This window comes from Nomia melanderi, chromosome 9, assembly GCF_051020985.1.
Source record: "Nomia melanderi isolate GNS246 chromosome 9, iyNomMela1, whole genome shotgun sequence".
In the NCBI taxonomy this organism is placed as follows: domain Eukaryota; kingdom Metazoa; phylum Arthropoda; class Insecta; order Hymenoptera; family Halictidae; genus Nomia; species Nomia melanderi.
Window position 1 is genome coordinate 6,003,390 of NC_135007.1, and position 21,164 is coordinate 6,024,553.

The 21,164-nt window shown below is 37.5% G+C and overlaps 1 protein-coding gene across 10 annotated transcripts in view; it reads right to left on the bottom strand.

Annotated features, from left to right (window-relative positions):
* Sesn (Sestrin) overlaps positions 1 to 21,164 on the bottom strand; it is a 319,665-nt gene that overhangs the window by 279,933 nt on the left and 18,568 nt on the right. For 2 of the 10 annotated variants that reach the window (XM_031986590.2, XM_031986585.2), the window contains exon 2: positions 11,462 to 11,643. The exons of the other annotated variants lie outside the window; for them this stretch is intronic. The gene's annotated coding sequence lies outside the window, so the exon portion shown is untranslated. The remainder of the gene's footprint in view (positions 1 to 11,461; positions 11,644 to 21,164) is intronic. 10 annotated transcript variants of the gene reach the window in all.

Below are 21,164 nucleotides of genomic sequence, written 5' to 3' on the forward strand. Positions count from 1 at the left end.
ATTATAATGTACTAATAAATATTGCAAATAACTAAAGTAAAAGAACACAGGGAGTTTTCAGATAAAATACGCAACGCATAGTTCAATGAAGTTTAATTTAACCTAGTGACGTGTTTCGTTAAACTTCATTTAAAATCGCGGCGCGACGTTTTGGCCAGCCTAATGTATAAAGCGCTCGCATAATTAAAATCACGTTCGTTGCTCTTTCAGACAATAGTGTATACTAATGACCGAGGGAGCGTCGTAACGTACGAACTTCAGATTCCACGTACAACACTTGTTGAACATTAGTCTACTCCCAGATGGAGCGGCGTGGAACCAGCATTGCTGATCCATTTAATCGCGTCGTAAACACTCCTCTAATTTTAAATATCAAGCGTGCTGGGTATCTCGTCGTAAACGAAAAGCATTCGAGACGACGTGGACCCGCGATACTTATGGCATTCTGTGAACATAAGAACTCGGTGCTAAGAACTGGTTGAATTCTGGGTATCTCGGGTTCACGGGAAAATGAAGATTTACCGATTGTAATTGCGGGAAGATTTGCCGCCGCGAGTATATACCAGGGAACTCTGCTACTTTTACTTTCGACGATACGCTAGGGACTCGAACAATAATGATGGGGCTGGGAGTTTTATCGATAGATCAACTTTCAAACTAATTAGGCACTTGGGAACATCAGTGATTTAAGTGCCAGATGTTTCAGATACCAAGGAGCTAAGATTAAAATAATTGTATATTAACTTGCTGATTTGTATGAACTAAAGTAACAATATTTAGTTTTCAAATATAGAAAAGATATTTTTCAAGCTTCATCAAGAAATAAATTATATAAAAAATTTTACTTTACTGATATAACCAAAAGTTAAAATGTTTAAAGTAACTCTACACCAATTTGCTAATTTACATAGGGTAAAGTAACGGACATTCAGTTGCCAAATATACAGAGTTACACACAAAAGTTAATTTCGTTAACAATAAAATTAAATAGACGTTAAAATTGTATTATCTCAATTGCAAATTTCCATTAATCCAACGAGAAATTTAGTATCACCCAAGCAACAAGTTAAGAATGAAACTTCCAACGATCAAAAGTATCGATCACGAATGAACGACGAGGGCCCGCGAATGAAGACATAAAACACAGCCCATTCTCGTTACGCGTTTCCCAACGAACCCGTAATAATACCAGCGGCGAGTTGAAACGGTCCCGACGAGCATTCCCTCTTTATCCACGCAAAACGCGAACACCGAGTAATCCGTGCAACGACATTGGCCCCGCAACAATCCGCCACGGTACTCCATTCCTTGCGTGGCAACACTTGTTGAACGTCTCCTTCGAAGGAGGTGGTGGCGTAGGAGGAGGGGAAGGAGCGGACGAAATTTCACGGATCGAACAGCGCTGACCGGTCTAACGTCAGCTCCGTTACCGGCGGAACCGTCCGCGGCATAACAGCCCGGGAGATAGATAATAGTGCAATACGCGCGGCGAGAGAGACGAGGCGGAAATGAGGCTACTTCGCTCGAGATAGTCGGGTAGAGGGAGATGGAATACGACCCTGATTGCCAAGGAGAAATCTGCAGTGTGATCTCGCGCGAGCTACGAGCCTGGAATAACGCGTCTTCGCCTGAAATGAATGATTCGAGGTGGCACAAGAAATGAAAATAAAAGAAACGATAAAAACTAAAGCGAAATGTTGCTTGATCCTGGCACTGGTTGTCATTAGTCCTTTGAGGAAGAATGTTCGTATTAAGAAAAATTGTTGATACTTAACACTAAAACTACCGAGCAATTAGAGTAACTTATTTCTAATTTTTCATAAAAATTAGAACAATACATTTTTTGAGATTCGAAGGGTGTCCTAGTCTTGTACCTGTGCAAATACACGAATGTAATTGAAAATCTTTCGCAAAAACGCCTTCATAATTTAAATACTTGCAAAGTAAACATTCTGAAGTTGGCCTATCTGATCCGTCCGGTAGTTTTAGTGTTAAGAAATCTCCGTTTGTTTCAACAAAAGCGTTAACATCTAACGATATTGCAAGCTAATCGAGACTATCAACCATTTGATTTCTTTTGTTTTTCTTTTTTATTTTGTTCGTTCACCATTCAAAAGGCACTAGCCGATTCATCCCGTTGATTCGCGCAAAGAGAATAGAACGGTCTCTAGGCAGCCGTAAGGCGTGTACGACAAGCTGTATTATCGTTCCGGCTAACGCTGTCACGGATAAGCCTCGGGAAATATTGACCGACGAAACTGACATACCCTTTGTCAATGGAGGGGCCCGGCTGAACCGCGGGAGGACACGGTTACACCATTGTTAGCCGAAGAAAGATTATCACGGTGATCCGTTCTTTGTTCGAACCCGGCCAGTTTGCGAAGTCAGCGAAGGAGAGCTTGGACGGCGCGAGAGTTAGATTCGAGATTGAAAAACAAACGAGCCTCGCCTCTGTTAACACTGGTAGCCAGGCTGAACAACACCCAGGGATACGACCAAGAAGCCAGCCAGGGAAGAAGGAGACCTTTTAAGCGGTGATTTCACGCAGGCATCGATAACGATTCGCGGGTAATAAAAGAACTCACTAAGTGGAACGCGCGATCAGCAAGAATATGCATGCGATAGTAATAAACAGCTCGCGAATGTGCTTGACTTGTAACTTTTAGGAGTGTTTTTGAAGATTTGGACAGTATCACTGAAGGACTACTTTTAAATAAGGGATATGGGTTTATAAGGAGATCGAAAGTAATATTGATATGATTTAACTGATTAAACTGAATCGACGATGAATTGTTCTATAGATTGTCAAGATTAAAAACTTAGTATTTAGTAGTACTTAGTTACATGAAAACGTTGTAGATAAATGATTTGATACGTTCCTAATATCGATATAGTTATATTAGAAATGTTCCTTTGACTTTTTGGTGAAGCAAAATGGTTCTGTAAAAGTTAAACTTTTTCAGAATTTTTGCACACAATTAACACTGCCGCGTCACCCGAATTCGGGTGATATCACGTTTTACATAAACTTAAACATTCATTTCCTTGAGGACGTATCAAACAAATCGAATTTTGTTGGATATATGAGATATAAGAAAGACGGTAGAGCAGTCGTTACGAAGAACTTTGACTTTTCAGTTTCCGCTTTATTAAGAAAACTGTTTCGACTGCATGCTAGTTTTGATGAGCTTTTACTTGGCGGTCAAAGTATTAAACAGGGAAAATAGAAGAATCCTTCACAATCTGAATAAATGCAACTATCTTCTCTAGGATTGAAATTTGGTGTGTTTCTTTGGAGCTACTGAAACGTTCATCCTCAATTTAGTTTAGTTCAAAGACACCTTTCCCATCCTCAATAGAGTTCACTCTTTAGCCTACAGGACCAGAAGATTCTGCCGCATACTCGAAACTACCGTTCGTGAGCATGAAGTCCTGTACGCGATAATTAATTTGAGGAATCTATGTCGACGCCGACCACCCCAAAGAAGTCTCCTCCCGTTCTTGTTCCATAGGAAACACGACACGACTGTATAGATCAGAATTTCAGGAATACCCGAGTAAACTAGCCGCGTTTTGTGCCGTGGTAAGTAATTCTCCTTGGCAAGTTCCAATTCCGTCAGTTGAAAAAAAGATCCCGCAAAATCGACGGTAACAGCGCGCGCATAACCTTCGCCGAGACAATTACCCACACGTCCCCATCTACATTCCATTCCTGGCGAAGTCTTCTGTATGCGAGGCCGGGCAAAAAAGTTCAGGCGTCTTTTCCGAGGCCATTCAAGGCGACTCTCCGTATTGCATTAATCCGCGATATCGCGTAATTGAGATCTGACACGCTAACGCTCCACGGCGTGCTCTTCTGCGAGTAAAATCCAGAATTCGTCTCGGACCGAATCAATTTTTAACACATTCTTGACCGGCAATTTTACGCAGAAATTATCCCATGTCACCGGTTACTATTTCGTAATTAACACTAAACGTGCCGGCACTTTGTACACACGTATCTCTAAAGTAACGAGCCGAATAACTGATTACGAAATAAAGGTAAACAGGTTAGATGATCGATTTTTCGTAATGGAAATAGAAATAGAAGAAAAGACAAACATTGATGAACTAATTCATCGAACAATATAAGAACTGAGATAAAGTTAAACGAGCAAAAGAAAATATAGAATTTTCAATAGAATTTTAAAACCGGTCATTTGACCGATCGCGGTAAGTTTAGTGTTAAATATAAAGGTGAAATAATCTGAATAAACTTCAGTATACTTTGTTTCTACATAATGAATTGATATGAAATTTTGGACGTATCTTTTATATAACTTCGAATATTTTGCTTTTGCCATATTCTATATTGCCCTGCATTTCAAAAATTGAAATGGCTAATGCAAATGCAAACACGAGTTAACTTGTGATCGATCAACAACCTTTGGACACGAAAGTACGAGTTAATTCGTGACCAATCAACGATGTATTAACAGGTTTTTTGGCTGCATATATTTATCATTTTCTAATGATGTATCGATGAAATTAATTTTCCTAACAGAGATGACTGGAATGTGACACTTTATTAATTTATTTGATAATATTTGATGTAATATTTGTTTTTTCAGTACACATATTCGACATTCTCGAATGAAGTACTTATGAAATTATTGATTGTGTTAAATGAAAATAATACACGAATCAAAGTAGTTTTTATATTTTTATAGGAATTATGGTAGTGTGTTTATTGAGATTTCCATTGACTTGTATTTTACTTTATGTATAATCATTTTATTTAAGAATTTCTTTTAAAAAACAACTGTATTTTTACAATAATTATAAAAGCGAAAGTTTGGAACAAGTCATTTTGATACATCTGTTTTAATATTAATTATACAGGCTGTTTTCTGAATTATAGTACAACAAAGAAAGATGCAAATCTAACTGAAGAAATGAGTAGAAAACATACAATAAAATCTTCTTATAGACTTTAATCTCGAGATAATTGCCATCAAAAGTTTGCCCGGCGTATGTTGGCATTTACAAGAAGTGGAACTTGTAGGTCATGAACAGACATATTAGCAGATGCGTATTAAATAACATTGCCACATAACAAATCATTAACACTTTAAATATCACGTGAATAAATTCGGGAGAAAAATGAATTTTTTTTCTCAATGACATATCAAACAAACCAAATATTATAAGATCTATAATAGGCAAGAAGACGAAAAACAATCCCTACGAACAATCTTGACTGTTCAGTTTCCGTTTCAAGAAAATCGTTTTAACATTATACATCTGAGCACAGACGATAAATCCTCAAATCCAAATACCTAATATTGCATAAATTATTGTTAAATTTCCAAATGTTTCTGTTTTTCTTCTTTCATTTGTAATCATTTATAAAATTACTCCAAATCCTGGTAAAATGAAAATGTAATTTCAGGAATCAACTGATTCAGCAGTGAACACATTAAACATAATTACCTCCGAAGCGAAGCATCATATTCAAAAATATCATTCTATATTTTCTATTCAGTTTTTTATATAGAATAATTCCGTTGCCAGTTGCAGCGTGATTTCAAAAACACCCTGTAGATAATTAACGGTGAAGCGGCTTACTGCCGCGTCTCGTCCACCGACGGGGTTATATAATATCCGTAAATCGTGCCAAAACAACCGCGATTCTTACGAGCCGGCGAGCGTCACTGACCAGTAAGTGGGCGAGAGAACAGTCGCAACACGTATACCGAGACTGACGAACGTGTCCGGAGACGAGGCTTTAGTCACGCACTCGACCGGAGCGTATCGGAGTCCGTATGGAATCCTAGCCTCTCCTCGCGCAGGAACACCTGGCCGTAAGCGTCACGGTTAATTTGCACTTTCTATGAATTTTAATCAGCCCGCGAGCAGAAGAGGACCTGGAGACAATAGCACGTACACACTCCAGCCGATTATCGAGCGGACCGTCCGATGCGCGGCTACCATCGGCAATGCATCTCGTTGAATATCGTGCTGATACGTGTACCTACTTACCGGACAAAGAAACATGTTATTCCCTTAGGATATTTGAACGGGTTATAGAAGGAATGCGTATATTAAGAGTTTTTTGGGTCATGGGCTTCGTGAACGACGGTTTAAATATTAATCGAGATCTTTAGTGCGATTTGTAAATTTGACTATGAATTCAGGATATGTAATTCGTAATTCGTAATTCGTAATTCGTAATTCGTAATTCATAATTTGTAATTTATTTCATATTTAATTTCCTATTTCCTTCTATTATAATTTTATACATTTATAAATGTTGTATTTTCAGTTAATTCACAATTAATAAATTAACTTTCTTATTATTGCCGCATTATTAATTTTTCAAGTTAAAAAAATCAAGCAGTTAGATATTCGTCTTTTTTTTGTATTTTTTGGGAAAGTTATGTTTTTTTTTAAATAAGATGCCGTTTAGCTTATTTTGAAATTTACAAAATGATGGTTTTGACAGAGAAAAAGGTCAAACAGCGTTTAAATCTATAGTATCAAATTTTCCCAGAGGGAACAAACATTTCATAGTCATGTCAAAAGGCAGAGATCAAAGGTAATTTATGTAGATTTAAGTTTAGATTTATATAGATTTAAATATAGAATTTAATTTCTTAGAAGATATATCGATGTAGTTTTACAGAATGCAAATAAAAGTTTTGACGTTAGCTTGAAACATTTATCGAAAGAGAAACAGAACCACAGAATCTGAAAAAACAACTCATAAAATTCCTGGAAATGTTTAACACTACTGCGTACTTCAGGTTTTTCCGATCCGAACAGGTTTAGTCGTTCTGGACGTAGCCATGTTTTTATTTTGTTAAGAATACTTTGGGATTTGAAAATAATTATCTACTAATGTACGTGTACATTTAATACTATTTTAAATGTTCAAATAAACTGCATAAAAATTAAGCATGGCACATGTTAATAACTGTATTGCACAATATTTGAATACTTTAAACGCACTTGTGTCCAAGTAGTAGATTGTACACATTTTCATCTCGGTGATAATCAAATTCGCTATCTACTGCTAATATAATCGCTTATCTAATACCTTGAGAAACCAAAGCAAATACGTTAATATTCACGACGATTAAACATAGTTTGCTGAATCTAAAATCATTTCAAGATAAGAGTGTACGAGGTTATTGAACTTTTCTCGACTACAACGACAAACCTCCAATAATAATAACACACATAACACCATTTAAAAAGATACATCAAACAAAGTTCATTTATATCTTCACAATCACCCTTCCAAACACAACAACTTATAAATGAAGACATTTAAACGTTCTCTTTCTCCGAAATCAAAACAAACCTATTAATTCCAAAATGTCCAATCACCAGTTCACAAAACAAAATCAACTAACCACAGACAGGACCAACGGAAAACAAGCTGGATCGAACTTTGTCAGCCTGGGAGGGAAAAAGGCGAACCGTAAGAAAGTTTCGGCGTAACTCGAAAGCCGTATCAACTACGAGCTCGGATGAACAGAAGTCCGAAAGAGTTCGCTGGAGCCTCGAGCGGCCGCAATCAGCAGAGCAGATCTAGACGGGTAGCAAAGACTGGAAGCAAAGGAAGAACAGCAACATTTTGCTAGGCGCAAACCGTGTAAACACCGATACACCTTTCCCGAGCGGGCATCAAGCTAGCCTGGCGAAAAAGAAAACGGCACGTGCAACGGTGCATGCTGCAACGGGCGTATATGCGGGCGTGCACGCGTGCATATCAATTCCGCGCGGAGGAGTCGCCAAGATCTCATGTAAATCATCGGGACAAGATGGCTCCTCCCTATTTGCTTGGCCGCGACTTGCACGCAACGCGGCACACCGTAATGCTCGAAGCATGTTTGAAAAGCGAAAACGCGGCCCGCGGCGAGGAGAGGAGAGTTACCACGCGCGAATAGTGCGTTTCGTTGTATACGATGCGTGCGCAGCGCGGAGCCGATGCACTTGCAGCGGACGAGCGGCCCGCGCGGTATGCCTTCTTGTCATGAGTCATGACGAACAACCGCTTGTCGCGGAATCGTAAATAACTAGAGGAGGAGAGCACAAGGAGAGACCGGTTACGACTCTGTTGCCGCGTCGCCTGGCGAAAATTCAGTTTTCTCTTCGTTTTTGTACCCGTCAAACGGACACTGTTCAGCTGCTACTTGTACAACTATCACGTCCCAAATTGATCCTAAAGGCTCCCATCAGTGTGGCCAGAGGGGGAAAATTGAGGGGAATACAGTTTACCCTCTCCCTGGCGTTACTAATGGGTCCTGCGGTGGTTGCGGAGGTTGTTGGAGGATACCTGCTGATGAGGAATGGGGTAAAACGGAGTGGGGAAAGGCAACCATTTGGTTACTTTCTGGCTTCACTGAGTTCCATACACGTTGAAACTTACGACAATGCAAGCATCGCTACAAGCGATAGATTTGAGTCTTTTAAGCTTTCATGATACATGTTCCACTCAAACAAAAAGTGAGGCTCAAACCCATCGCTTGTAGCGATGCCTGTATCGTCGCATGTTTCAACGTGAACTGGAACCTTAAAAGCTAAAAGTACACAAGGGCAAGAAGACTCTTCTACTTAGAATGCCAGCATCGGTAGCTATAGAATAACAATTTTTAATTGATCAGCTGACCAATTAAAAACACTAGTTTGGTGACCATCTATCCGGAACTCCGAGCAAGGTATGCTTAAATAGGAAGCACTGATTCTGACTAACCAGTACTAGTGTGTCCTCAGAACCCCCCGATGATGCCAGCTGCAATGTTAGCGGAACGTCGGGAAACAATTCCTAATGAATACGGCTTACACTTGGAAACTTTGAACATTTCTCATAGTATTTCTGCGCGTGAAAGCCTCAAACAAATCGTATAGAACAACAGTTGATGTTATTGACTGAGTCGCGTGACGAAGAAGCAAACGGAACAGAATGCGACGGAGATTTGACGAACATTGACGTCGAACTTCGTTTTACATATTGGCGACTTTTTATCTTTACTGAATCCTGGGGACGCGGTGGCTCGGCTACTATGTTTCCTGAAAGGACTGAGGTGGAGCGTGCAATCGATTCCCCTTGCCCCTGTGACTTTTTAGCTTTGGGATTGACTGAGGACGTGAGAGCTGCACAGTACCTTGACATTGTTTTCCTGTCGTGGTTCACGGGTCGCTTGGAAATTCTTCGAGCTGACGGAAAGAAAGGAATTCAACCTTGGAAGAGAGATTATTCTGTATCTATAATAAGATTTTGATGGTATTATACTTAGGTTTTAAGGAGGAATTATGCGTTAAATTTTTGTGCAGTTTTAATATTGCGTGTATTATTGGTATTCGTGTGTTTAATCACGGAAATTAATGATATTAATAAATAAGAAAATTGTTAGGTAAATACAGTAATGTTTAATGTCGAATTAAAATGATTTATTGCTTCTTGAATGAGCGTTAATCAGTTGGATTGTGATTTGATCAGAATGTGAAAACTTTGTATAGATACGTAATTTTTCTTTTTTTTTTATTATCAAAATATTATATTGATTCTCTCAAGGCGACTCATTCTCACGAAATAAATTAGGAGCTAAGGGATTAGACAAGTTTTAAAAATAATCTATTTGAAACCGAAACCTGGATTTTGTTAGTAACATTTGCATGTACATTCGTCTTTTTTTAGATTCAACTTAAAGTTCAGAGACACCCTATATCACGCAGAGGTCGTAGAAGGTATCAACAAAATAAATCATTTCAAATGATCGATAAAAATAAGGAAAGAAAAACTTCAACTTATCTTAATGTTAGGATAATATGTAAACACCTGCCTGACCTCAGACGTTCGTCAACTATTCAGTGACCATCCTGCTTTACACTGCACGTTCCTGCTGAGTTAGGCTTTAGCAACGTATTATTGAGTTGGTAAGAAAGTAATGTTGGTTGCGTAGTTGCTTAGATATGTCAATTTACTGCAGCGGTATTGTTTTATTTAAACGATCATGTGATGTAGACATTTTCTATGACTTCAGAACAATGTTCTATAAGGTTTTTGGTAGGTACTACTTTTAGAAAAAAATTTTCATCTTAACTGAAAATAATAAATACTCTGAGTTTTTAGGCTTCGACAAATTTATGTTTAATAATTTTGAAACGACTGAAGAAGGTAGTACTATTTCTGACAAAAAGTATTCTATCAAACTAACTTAACATTTATTATATGAATCATTTGTAGATTGAGCATAGAAAATATTTTCATTAATAATAAAGAAAAAAGAATAATAATAGTCACCTTCATAGACATTTTTACATAAGTAGGTAAAATATTAATGTAAACTTTTCGATCATAATCTTAAACCTTATTTTGCGAATAATATTGCATATTATTAATTAGGAACAAATGAAGGTTACTAGATCATCTTCTACTGTTAAAAAACTTTTTTCGTCTATAAGTTTTCAGCAACAGTATTATCTAAAACTATTAACAATAATAACTTGTTCAACTGTTATTGCGAAACAAAGCTTTTAATTATGAGTTATTATTATTGAGAAATTAAAAATTGAGAATATTAGTAATTATATAATAGAATAACATTCTATGAAGGGTTAATGAGATATCTAAGATAACACAAATGTTCATAAATCTATATTAATTGTACTTTTACTTCAAATGGGGATCAAGTATTTTATAAATACAAAATAGCACCGTGATAAAATTAATTTATTGTAAACAGTGACACGTGAGCCACTTCAAACCGTTTATTTCAGCACGAACTTCATAAAAGTTCCTTTTTCCTTTATAGTTTAATAATATAGTACGCTAGAGGTAGGAATGCATATTTCCGTGATGTAAAATCGACAGTCCGTGCGAACCAACACTGTCGCTCTTATCATCTGTCGATATCTAAAAGTGATTCTAAACACTCTATTATCATATCCAAGCAATGTTAAACATTGTTACATGTTTGAAGGTTTATTCAAGCGGAAGCGTTTGTGAACATATGTTTGTACGGTATCGTGTTGACAGTGTGATTAATCGAACACCGTGATAAAATTTTTCCCAATGATTCAGAACATTTCACAATTAGCTACCACTACTTTTGGATACATTAAAAATTACAAAATTAAACAGAACATATAACTACGCAAATAATTATTCCACTTTATAATCATCCACCCACATTTTTAACAGAATATCGATATTACTTTAAAAAAAATAGTTTATTTATTGGGAATATTTAAATCCATAAGTGTGCTAGATAATTCCATCAGAATTTACTCCAAGGTTAAAATAAATAGAAGATTAAATACTCAACATATCACTATTTCAAAATAATTATCCCAATTTACGACTCTCTATCCTCTCAAGAAATTATAATTATCATTTTTAACTAACCCTGGTATTACAAAAAGAAATTTTGTTAAAACAGAAAAAAATCGTTACTACTGTACATATTCCTACCTTTCCAGTAGTACTTCGAATGTAGGTGTGAGTCCACAACTGGAGCAGAGTTACAAGAACACTTTTCTCGTCGAACAATCGTGAAACGGCGAACCGATCGAGGCCAATTCGTAATCAGGCTCCTGAATTATCGAGACCTCGAATTACCATGTTTTCGGCTTGAGGCTGTGGGTTACGTCCCGCTGTTAAAAGAACCACATTGAGTTTTAATTAAGCGCCGATTTCGTTCCTTTCAGCTTTCGATCGGTCCCCCGCGACGTTAAATAACTAACGATCCTGCGAATAACCCGGCAGATGATCAAAACTGGAGCCAGCCATGCCTAAACCTTGCACAGACTCCTCGAGACACCCCTTTCTCGCGTAGCGAAGTCAAATCGACCGAACATGCTCATTGGACCCTGTAATCGAGACACGAATCTTCCTGTCCCCGCAGGTTAAACGCCCGTCGCAAACGCCGGCAGACCGTTGCCCAGAATTTTTAGACCATCGCCCTCTGACCGGTCATCTAGCTAACCGTAGTTAATTCGATTGCCTTCGATCCCGCCGCCAAATTCTACAGCAGCCCGAACGAACGGCGAGCGGTGCTCGATACGTTTTCATTCTCACGCGACGAGACTCTTTGACACTATCCGATCTTAACCCTTCGAGTGTTGAATACTTCCAGCCAAAACGTACCGTGTGAACGGAATACTTTTTTTGCGCAGTTTGCTGTCTGAAGATCGATAAACTATGTTAACACTAAAACTACCACCATTGATTTATTCACTACTGAGAACAACTGTTTCAATATTAAAATAATTAATTTTTTGTATGTGTTTTCGTGAATTTATGGTTTATAAACATTGTACGGTATAACAAATTTGATAATGAAATTTGAAGGGTTGACAAAATTATAAGGGAGCCAAGTTATCGATTAAAACTTTGAGAAAATCTTTCTGAAGAGTAAACTTTGAATAAAATCGATACTTCTACATGAAAAATACACTAACACACTCTAGATGGAAAGGTATTCTGAAAAGTGACATTAAAAGAGATGCTATAAATTCATATTGATAAATCTAAACCATACATTACGAAATGCAGAATATTCTAGTTCCTATGCATTTATCATTTCCAACTCCAGAATTACAAACACGGAAGCAGTAATTAACCTTTTTAATGTTTTTCCCCTCGGCTATATAAAGCAAGTCTTACTCACTGCATCACTTCCTTGATTTATCCACTAAAATCAGTTACGTTCCCACAAATAACTATAATTTGACGAAACTGTTCTTACTTACTACCTACCGTAATCTATCATTCACTTCCTTGAAATTTATATTCCTTAGCGTTAGAACAAAAATTGAAATAAGATATCAAAAACGTTGAAAGTAACACTCACATTGGTCGTTTATTGTTAACACGTTGGCTGTCACAAGAATTTTTGAGCATTTTGTACAATATTATTTATTCTTTCATAATAAAAGCAGATGGTATTAGAATCAATTATTAACGATTTGATGCCACAGTTCTTAAATTATACTATTATTTAATTACTTATGTTACTAAATATCTTGAGTCAACGTCTGTTTTCATCTTGTAATAACATTCAAATAATTTGGAAACTGTCATCGGTGACCACCATGGCAGCCAACGCATTATCCCTTTCCTTATAATGTCGTACCAAACTCATAGTGAAGATTTCAAACAAAATTTGACAAACATAAATATCACTCAATTCTTTTAAGTTCAAATTACACGTTACCTTCGTTGTATAAATTATTATACTCTGAACTCTACAGCAGGGGTAAATGTAGAATAAACCTAAAATTCTTCTCCCCATTCTCATAAATTATTAATGGTCACAAACACTAACAGTACCGCGAACCAGTCAAATTTTTAAAATTTCATTAAAATCTCTCCAATCAAACTTCATCAACTTCTATATTGCCCGATTAATCAATTTTTTAATGTTTATCTTTCCTTTTATTTCTATTTCAACTAAGAAAAATTTATCTAACTTGTTTACCTTTCTTTTGTAGTCAGTTATTTAACTGGTTAAGATAGAAATATGTACAAAGTACCGGTACGGTTAGTGTCAAGTATCGATCATAGTTGAGAAATAAGTCATAGCGCAATGGGTTAACAAAATATGGTCTACGCTAAGAAGTCACCGTATAAGTCCCAATAATTACGTACAAAGGATTTATAATATTGATATTATTATTACACGGCAAACTCTGAAGTCACCTCGTCAGTATCAACAGCGAGCGGCGAGGCTAAGATCGGCGAAGATAAACACACCGAAACGATGCAAAAAGACGACGGATGCGGCGACCTAAAAGTGCAAATAAGTTAACTGCTAACGGCTGTTAGCCGCTTCTCCGTGCATCCGCGAGATGTATTTGTGGACTCCACCTTAAACTGAGCCACATGACCGTACGCGTATACTTTCTAATTATATAGTATCTAGCCAGCATCAGCTGTGCTCGTTGCCTGACCGAGAAACTTGTGAGGACAGCAAAGAAGGCGGATAGAACCGAGGAAAACGCGGATATCGCGGGGACCAAGGAAAAATTCTGACGCGTTGCTCACCTGATCTTCGCCATAGCGAACAAACATCGAACGCAAACTGTGTTCCAGTTTCGATCGACTGAACTACAGGCATACTTAAATATTGAAAAAGATACAAGTTAATGGATCTCCGTCATCCTTAATTTACAATCGAATAAACGTGTTTAAGTGGAAACTTTCCGTTAATTGCATTTTAATAAAGACGAATACCAAGAAAAAGGAATATTCTCGGTAGCAGTGGTTCTTTGAGGAGGAGGAAGAATTGTAATACACTACGGGAATTGCAAATTAATTAGAAATTAGCAATTTTAATAGTCATCGTGGTAAAAATTGTATCGATATCTTTGAAGGCGTTGCTCGAGTGTTTGCATCTTTCAAACTATATGCCCATGATGTTTCAAAGATTAATCGATCGATTTTATTGATCAGAGGCTTATTTGATCTGTAATCGAATTCTCTATACGATATCCACATAAAGTTCCTATTGTTTTTAGCCCCGTTAGAGTAAAAATAAAACTATTAATTCGATTTTGTTGAAAAACAGGTTCAAATCGCTTTCAAAATAAACGACTTGTTGAACTAGTTAACTGCGTTTGACGAGTGCACGCGTCATCTTAAAACTCTAACTGGTACTAACTTTTTCAATGATGGATTATTTACTTTTCCAGATAAGCATATAGCTCTCGTGCGTTTCACTTTAGCTTTTCGTTAGAATATGTTATAAGTGGATTTGGCCTGCGTTTTAATGTACACTTCATTGCTTGATTTTATTGCGTGCACAATGAGAAACTTTTTAAACTAAATTCCAGAGTTAATAGGTTAACACGTTTACGCCGGCACGTATTATAAATACCACCAGTGGTACACAGTTATTAATTTATAGCATGAAACTAAATCAACGTTAATAAGTAAATTATTTATTACCATCACCCACAAATAGCAACTGAAGTCAGCAAACTAGACACGTAACAAAAGAGTGGAATCCAACATCATTTTTGCAAATATTGTTACTATTACGATCTATAATTAAACATATAGAAACATATAGAAACGGAATTTCAAAAAAATATACATATTAATCATCTGACATTCAGAAAATAAAGAATTTCTAACTAGTCTAACTAAGAATGTACCTATGAACATGGATTTTTTTCATTTCACGTTGACGTTCATTGTTCTCAATAATAATTCAATTTTTCGAGTCATCGTTCGATAACACGTCCCGACGTAAATGTAACTATGGAATTTAGTTTCAAAAATCCCTCGTCGTGCACGCAATAAAGTCAAGCAATGAAGCATATACTCGTCAAACGCAGTGCGAATATACCTGTAATATATTCTAACGAAAAACTAAAGCAAAATGAAGAATAATTACAAGCGTATCCTAAAAAGTAACTAATTCGTCGTTGAAAAGACTAGTATCGCAGTTAACTGGTTGAACCCGACATCCTTGGTCAATGTCCAGCAGGAAGTAAGCGGGCAAAGGAATCGAGTAGAACGTCCCGCGAGTTTCGGAACTGCAAAAGAACACAAGTCTTGAAAAGAAAGCGAGCCCCGCACGATGGATAATATCGCGAAAGTTAGTAGAGGCGGGCGTAGTCGGCGATGTTTGTAAAAAGGATGATAGATAGAAGCATGGATTGCGATGCGCCGCTGCCGGCGCGCGCGGTGTTGCGCTGGCTACGCCTGCAGCAGCTTCTGTATGCCGCGCGAGCATCCGATGTACTTTCCTATTTTGCGCGGAGCGGGGACCGGCTGATTTCGATAACGGTACACGCAATTATTCCTTCAACATTGTTGTACGTACGGCCCCGAACTATCCGCGAGGACAGGCAAATTGGGGTCTACGGAATGGACAGTTCGCGAGCATCGCCACCGCTTTTCTCTTTTTAGACCTTCTCGACAGGTTGACCGCCTGCAGGCTGAATTAGTCTGCCTATCGGGAATAGAAAACCGAACATGCTACTTTGGCGCAATGATACCGAATCGTTGCGAATTCGTGGTCCAGTGAAATTTATTCGATTGAAGTAGTAACTGCACCATTTTACTGTAATTGTAGCCTTTTAATTATTAGAATGAACTTAGCCTTTTAACCCCTTTAGTACAACTGTAGCTTTTTAACCTTTTGAGTATAACTTAGCCTTTCAACACTTCGAGTGCTGAAAAAAGCCAGCTGAAACGTTCCGTATGGACGAGATATTTATTACTCATCTGAAAATCAATGAATTGTGTTATTCATACAATTAATTAAGTTGTATTTAAGTTATAATTGTAATTCCTCAGTGTCACCAAATTGAATAATGCTAAGAAACGCGTATATTAATCACGTATACTTATAATTGTCACTACGACAGGTGTGAGATTAAACAGATTGAAAAACGTATAAATGCACCTGTAGCCTAGAGTGATGACTTTCGCTGGATGCATATATGCGCCCACGGCACTGAAAGGGTTAAACCTCATATATATTCATTTGTTACCGTGACTATCGGGTAAAATTATAATAGTCGTATCATCCCGATTCTTTGAAGATATATTTCTTTATCATTTTGTGCTTTGAACAATAATATTGCGCAGAAGTTGGTAAACAGATATTAGAAATAGAAATCACGAATGCTATTAGAAAAGAATAAAAGTCACCTGCATAGAGAATAATGACAGATTAAATTATTGCCTCATGCCTAAATCTACGTACCTACAATATATTCACCTAACTTAAGAAGTAAATTATTGAGAAATTCAAGAAAACTATTTAGATCTCCCTGAACTCTATTCCAAACACGAACCTAGCTTTCCATCAAATTTCACCATAAATGAAGGGAGCAAACTCCAAAGCAGTATTTATCAACTTTGTTAAACCAGATCGACTACCCGAATAACTCCCACAACATAACCGTACTCCCTAACTGCCGAAAAATAAACTACCAAACTACCTGCCAAAGTTTGAAAAAGCTCGAAGTAGCAGACCATCGTGAAAGTTCGCGGGACGCGTTAGAGTTCTACTGGAATTGGGCGAGGTAATAAGAGGTCAGTTTAGTACGGGCGTAGGGGTCAGCGCGTAAAAACGTAGATCGATTCACGCTTTCGAGAAGGAACAGGTTTTTCGCAGTTCACCGTTTCCTCGGTCGTGTAACACCGCTCCCGTTTCGCGCATAATACTCGCGGAGAGGCCGCGCGGCACGGTGCGGTGCGCCGATCTCTGCCGCGGACCCGTGAGAAAGGACACGGAAGATCGACGATCGCTTGTAAACATCGTGAAGAGTCACGGAAATTTTCGCACGACCCTGATATTTTACGAGCCTCGGCTGAACGCGAACGTTGTACCGCGCCCATCCACGTTACACACGTACCATCCGTCCGATTTTCTTTCACGCGATCTCGTCGACCCTCGCGACAAACCGCAAGATGATCTCGACGGATGGGTGGGTACGAAAATTCCGATTCGATAGAATTCCTGAGAATTAACTACTTAACTGCGTTCGACAAGTATACACGTCATCTTAAAATCAAAATGATACTAATTCCTTCAACGATCAATTATTTATTTTGTCAAATAAACATGTAATTCTTCTTCGTTTTACTTTAGCTTTTCGTTAAAATATTATAGGTGCATTTGGTCTGCACTTGACGAGTACACATTTCATTTTTTTATTTCACTGCGAGCATTATCAGAGATTTTTGAAATTCAATTCCACAGTTAACAGGTAAACGCGTTTTCGATCACGCGTCACGTATGTTTGATACAACGATTCATTTAAAGAGCCACATATGTGTGACACTATGGATTACCATTGCTATGATGATATTAACCCTTTGCGGACAAATTTTAAAGTATACAAAAACTTCTGCAGATTCTGTCAAATTACATATCAAATGTTTAAATAAAAGAAAATAAGGAAAGTATCTACTGATTTCTTACTGTTTGAGTAGTTAAATCATTTGTTTGCGACTCAGTATTCGAAACATGAAAGTTTGATCTCAGTAAAGTATCGACATTCGTCGGCAAAGGTGAATATATATTTGGCGTATAATGTATCCTATTGTAGATTTGATTATATCAGAACATCACACGTATATGACACTTATGTAAAATGCTTTACTTAGTTTATTTAATATGTTTTAAATGTTTAAAAATTATGTGAATACCATCACGCGAAATAATTGCAAGAAAGGAACGGTCCACAGTAAGCGTATTTCCAATATGACCACGGTCGCGAACGTGTAAACTCTTATCTTAGCAAAGTGTTCATGTTTGGTTAAACTTAGTAGTACAATATATTTTGGTATGAATCTTTCAAAGCACAACGTAAAAGGTATGGACTCCCAAAATAAAAATCCAAAACACCTTCGTTTGTTCACAAATTTATCTGATTTGAAGGACCATTCATGAACTAACAAATATGGCTCGCGTTAGGATTGCTAGTTCAAATTCATCTTTTAAGACCTAAGGACTAGGCGAGCTTTGAGCTTGATGTTTACAAAACGAGTGCGAAAGCTACAAATTGAGAAACGATACTCGACTAATGAAAATAAATTAAAACAAAGTTAGTGTGCTCGCACGATCCTTCATTTCACTCTTAACAAACCGTTGAACGTTAACCCCTTGACCTACAATATCGTGTCAGACTAATGAAAATCTTAAACTGAATTTGAGAGAACTACTTGTATTTATTTTTTTTTAATATAAATTAAATATTACTTTTCTATTACCAACCGTTAACCTTCGTGGTAAATATGGACATAAAAGAAGCATCAGAATTTCTTTTTCTTAACACTAAAACTACCAGACAAGTCAATATGACTCATTCCCGATTTCTTTTTTTTGCAATTATTAAAAAGAGAACAGATGTTTCTCTAAGAATTTATTAAAGAAATTGATTTAGTAATACGCAAACTGAATTGTAAATCAATTAATGTCTCAGTAGATGCACTCTCAAAGTTTCTATAGAGAGATTTTAAAAAGTCCATGTAACTGCTCGGTAGTTTTAATGTTAATAAACCAGTAACGATAAAGTAATTGTATCAATCACAGTTAAGAAATAAATTATAGTGTAAGGAGTTAAAGGAACTCTGCAAAATTATTCAAATCTACGACAAATCCGGTTGTCGTCGAGGAAATTTGGAGAAAGCTGAGATAACTAACCCAGCAAAAATCTGAAACTCTGAAATCCCGCGTGCGGAAAAAGCAACAGGAGGGGCGAGACGAAATTGCAGGAAGTTCAACTTCGTTAAGGGTTCAGGCGGGGAAGTTCAGCCGGCGGTATTTCGGGCTTGTCGCGAGCACGAACGCCAGCTAACGAGCCATATTCCGTGCTCTCGTCGCGATTAAACACCGTGGCGGGATTCCGGCGCGGCGGGCACGATCCGAATCTCAGAAAAGTCGCGGGCACGAGTTCGCGACACTTGCCTCGCGCGGAATAATCAACGAGGCTCGCGTGTTCGTGCTCACGTACACGGGCCAGCGAGCGACCGTGCTGTCGGTGGGCAACGCGGGGAACTTGGGAAATTAGGAGCATGAAAATCGGCGCCATTCACAGGGCGAAAGCTAACACGGCCTATCGCCTGAGTGGAGCTTAACGCTTTACTTACTGCCCCTAGTTTAATAATCCTTTAAGAATCAAGAATTAACTACTGTCCACAGACGACGTTCCTTCACATGTTCTTACAGGGGAATCGTTTCAACCAGCACACGTCTATTTCGATGAAACATGTATGAAACATATTTCTCAAGAAAGTATTCCACACGTGTTTTTTCTTATCAGCCAACGTCCACTTTGAAAGAATGAAAACACCTTTCAAAGTTGAGGGTTGAAAGTATATTTTTTACAATATCTCTGAAACTACGGGATGTATAAAAGAAATAAAAATTGTTCATTTCGAGGCGAATAATTAAAAACAAAATTTTACTTCTACATCCCTCAGTTTCAGAGATATTGAAAAATATACTTTCAACCCTGAACTTTCATGGGTGTTTTCAATTCTTCAAAGTGGATGTTGGTCGATAAGAAATAATATGTCAAATATTTTCTTGAGAACAACAATTCTTAAATTACAATTATTTCTTCAGATCTGTTGGCATTCTGATAATCTACAATAATCCACAGCAAAATTTTCGCGCGACATCATTTTATATTAATGAAGTTATTGCACCAGTGAAAATAGGGTTTGTATTACAAAGAAGAAGGATAATGTATAACTAACGCGAAAAATGTTGTGCTAAAAATTGTTGCTAAATAAAACCACCTAGTAATCGGTATACTAAAATCTAAAACACTTCAAATTCAAATGCTCGTTTCGTTTACTTGCATTGCAAAAGTAACTGGCAAATAATAAGAAGACAGGTGCGAAAGGAGAAATTTATTTTGCACATTGTCCACTAATTGTGAATTGTCTGGCGACTAATGATTCGGTAATTGAGGTATCGAACAGAATACTCTGAGTCAAAAAAGCTAGGAAAAATCTGCTGTCACAACGGATTTCTCGTGGCTGATCTAGGATAGATTCAATTTAGCTAAATCCCGGGGATCGAGTTTCGCGAGGAGAAGACAGAGAGAACACTCACCGCGCAATCTCTTCATCTAAATGAGCCCGTGGCACGAAAATTACCCATTGTAACGGAGGCTATTTTTCTTGCACTTCAAAACCCGGCGTATAATGGAAAGAAATTCGCACGGACAACCTGGAGGGGCTGCTCGTATGCGACCACAACGTGGTTTCGCGTGTATACTGCGCGATTAAAAAATAACGACGTAACATGTACAATCGTATCTTATTCTCTAAAACTGACGATAGGTTATGAATAAATTTATTCGTTTGTAACTAATATTTGATAATACAGACAGTACTTCATCCCAAGTATAAAAAGTCGGACATTTATTTTCTATGAAAATTACAAAAGAATGTTAAAGTCAAGAAATTAATCGTTCAAAGAGTATTGCATTTGAAGAATTGTCTACTTTCTGCAAGAATAATTATTTAACTCATTTAAGCCTTTTTTCATTGGAAATAATCATTCCATTAGTGCATACCTTTGTTTCTTATTTTTCCGAGAAAAATGCTGTAATTTACGACAATTGCACGGATCACCCTGTAGTTACGCTTAACACAATCGCTACCGCCATTCTGTTTGAAAACCGCTCGTCACTATCCA